A 4,037-nucleotide genomic window follows, 5' to 3' on the forward strand; every position below is an offset into this window, starting at 1 on the left:
AAAAATCAAGTTGAAGATTTTTCTATCCTTGTAGTATATAAGAAATGTGCTTGCGAGGGTATAATAGCTGCTGAAACCGTACACGAGAAAAGCGTTGCTCTCAACCTAATTTAATACTAGTTGCAACTGGTTACAAATGTAGTCAGTCTGACACTAGTTACTATTTAACCACATTGTCATCAGTATTGTAACTTGTACATGGTTACACTTATGCAATTGCCTTTTTTCAGTCAAACCCTTGAATATTTTTTTTTATCTATTTTCCACTTAATTCAGGTGACGAAATTTCTTTCCTTCCTTTCACCCCCATGCAAACCATTCGACTACCCATGTACTACCCACATTAGCGCTATATATGTATGTGTATTTCAATGTGTATTCGTGGATGTTGCACGAGTTGGAATTTCATTTTAGTTAGCATAAATTCATCTCGTTTTGCTCCGCCTTTTCATTTCGCGTCAATATCAACATGTCAGCAAGTTGCAAATTCCAAAGTAGATGCCAATAAAAATGAAACTGCTTGCAGTGCGGGCGTTCGAAGGGGTGCCTGATGTTGATGTTGGTGTTGGTGTCGGTGTTGTTTGGTACAACGCCAAGAGTTGGAAGTTCACATTCCTCACCCATTCGGTTTTCAGTTCCGAATAAAGCGCATACTTAAATCGACATTATCGGCAAAGGGGTCGTCAGCTGGTTGGTTGCCTGCCTGCATGGCGTTGCTGCTGCAGGATAAACAGCAAGTCAGCATCAGCAATTTTTATTTCATTTGTGTGAGTGTGTGTGTGTATATTTTTTTTACTCTTTCTTATGTATCACCTGTGCAGCGCGGCAAATCAATTGAATGAAAAGTGTAATGTGTGCAAAAAAATTAGGAAAATAAGAAAAAACTTGCTGAAGGATGTGTCAGGAAGTGCAAAAAGGTGGATACGGATAGATAATGGGTGGTTGTAGTCGTAGTAAACATGAAATACAAAGTCACAACACGTTCGCTGCAAATTCCTACATTACACACAGACACACATGCTTAGTATCATAGATGTGTAGGACTAACTTATGCAAAGCAAATAATTTAATTTCAGACGGCAACGCTGACAAACATTTATACAATAGGCAATCGGTTCATGGGTTCAAGTGGCGTGGGTATGCGATGTTATGACAAAAATTTCTGCTGATTGATGAATTTTGCAGGCAAAAGCAAATTTTGTATTTTTCACACGCACCGCCCTTTCTTTGTGGGGGGTATTGACATGGATATCAGCCTATAAACCTATTTTTGTGTACATGAGGGATTACATGAATTTTCATGCCCAGCGCATAAAGATGTGCCTTGAAAGCATTCTGCATTGTAGCGTTTCTCATTCTCTTTAACTGCGTTAACTTTAATTTGATTTTCGAATCGCACATTAGACATGAAATGTCGCACGTGTGCCCTAAGAAGGACTCAGGCGCATATGTGCGCAATTATTGCGGACCTTTACATACATATGTATGTTATATTCTCTTAATTACGTACCTTTTTTCAGTGTACTTAAATTTCTTCAGCTCTTGAGTTTGAGCATTTTTGAAGATACTGCTTCTTATCATTACGTCGAAATATTTCGTTATAGGTCAGCTGATTCCAAATTTATTATAACTGCATCTTGCTCAAGGTCATTAGGCCAGAAAATAATATTTTCTTTGTTTTAAAGTCTCATCAGCAATATTTTCAACAAACGTTGTAGCCGACTTCATAAGTATACCTTTTTTCCAAACAAATTCTTCAGTACAGTATGTCATTAATTGGAAGCGAAAAAGCAACATTTTTTTCTACTCAAATATGTCATATTGTATGCCTGCAAAAGTGTTTTCTAACTTCAGCCGAAATTCATTGTATTTGGGTGGAATTTTAAAGTGAAAATAGTCTTGCTGTGCAAATGTGCCAAAAGTGGTTTGGCCGATTTAAAAGTGATGATTTTAGTTTGGAAGACGAAGAATGTCTGGATTAACAAAAAAAGATCAGGAACTGGATACATTATACGTTGAAGATTGTTGCCAAACACTGAAAGAGTCTACAAAATATTTAAAAGTCACTCAAACGGTCATTTCGAAACGTTCAAAAGCTTTTACGATAATCCTTAACGCAAAAGATAAACTGCTAAGCCAGCCAAATCAGCGGGAAACCGAATATATTGGGTAGTCGAAAAAGTCTTTTCGTATTTTGTCTATGGATGTCGTTGCAGTCGTAAATCTCCAGTGCTACCAAATCACATTGTGTCACATAGTCATTAAAAAGGTGAGATTTTAAACTTCATTCGACCAAAAAAAAAATAAATTGGGGGAAGTTGCTAAAAAGTTACAGCTGTTCAAAAATGACTGTAAATATGTAATAAAGAAATTCTAGTACGACAATAATGTGCGAAAAAGGTCATGGTCCAAACGTGGTGAATATCAACAAATGATCTCAAAGCAGGGATTGACGCCTCGAAGGGTTATGCTGAGTGTTTGATATGATTGGAAAGGAATTATCCACTATGAGCTGTTCCAGCCAGATCGAATGATTGATTCTGCGTTTTACTCTCAACAACCAATGAGATTGAAGCAAGCAATCGAAAAAAGTGGCCAGAACTGATCAACAGAAAGGGCTTCACCTTCCATCGGGATAATGCTAGACCACACACATCTTTGATGACTCGGCAAGAACTGGGAGAGCTTGGCTGGGAAGTGTTGATGCATCCACCATATCGCCCTGACCTCGCACCATCGGACTACCATTTGTTTCGGCCAGGAATTCGCGAGAAGACATGAGACAGTATTTTTCCAGATCTTGCCCCTTCTGACTACCAGTTGTTTCAATTGATGCCGAGTATCATCACTGGAATACGATTCACATCAGAACAGTGTACCAAAAATTTACTTGATTATTTTTGACCGCTAATTCGATGCGGTTGGAATGGAAAAATTGCCAGAAAGACAGAAATCCAATGGAGTAATTTTTATAAAATAGTGTAAATAACATCTCAGTGATTACTTTTTTTGTCTAAAAATTTGGAAAATGAAAATTAATTTTTCGAGTCATGGTGTCATATTAAATTAAATATTGTTATGAATATTCTTATTATGTTGATAATTCGTTACAGAGATACACAGAGTAAAACCAGCGAGGTCGTTTTTGCAAAAGATTCAGGTCTTTTGGCACAAGCCTAGCATTGACATGTTTCATACACAAAACTGAACCAAAATGCGTTGAATCGCCCCAAAAATAGATGTTGAAAGCCGCTGCTATTTCTCTCTTGCCAACATAATGATTTTCAAGCACGGTTTCCTTAACTTTTTCGATATTATTGTTATTAACAGTGATGAATGGACGACTCGCAACCGACAATTCATAATAGCATAATGACGTTTGCTTACACAGTTCCATTCTCTTTTAGTTTTTTAAATAAAAGTGAGCACTGCCACGGTTTTTCGACACATTTTCTCAATTTCTCACTCAACAACTGAATTCTTTATAATATGAACTTATGTTCATCAAAACAGTTCATAAGTGTACTAACTCCATCCGCTTTGGGTAGATCTTTAACTATAGCATTGGAAAAATTTTAGAATAGCTCAAGAATCCTCCAATATAATCGGTTAAAGCTAAAAAGTTTATTGTAAAGTGCTATTTTTTTAATATTTCATCCAATTTAAATAATGCTTTGTAATTAAATATGCCTTTATATTATGTCCACACTTAACTGTAAAACATATCTTCCTGCCGTTTATTTGAAATGTGATTTTAGATCATTTACTTTGTGGTCAATATACAAAGCTCTCGTTTACTTTCACTTTTCTTCATTTTGTTTATTTAAAGATATTTGCTTGTCATGCATCACAAAGCCACAAGACACCAGCGACACTTAGTATAGTATATACATTACAGACATTGTTTTTATATGTATATAGATACGTTAAAAAATATATAATATTATGTGTGTAGGTCTGCATATACAAGTTTATAGTGAAGGAGAGTTTTTGAATAGAATTAATGCAAAGAAATTTTAATTAAAGCAAATACACTG

Source organism: Bactrocera tryoni, chromosome 5 (genome assembly GCF_016617805.1).
Source record: "Bactrocera tryoni isolate S06 chromosome 5, CSIRO_BtryS06_freeze2, whole genome shotgun sequence".
NCBI lineage: Eukaryota > Metazoa > Arthropoda > Insecta > Diptera > Tephritidae > Bactrocera > Bactrocera tryoni.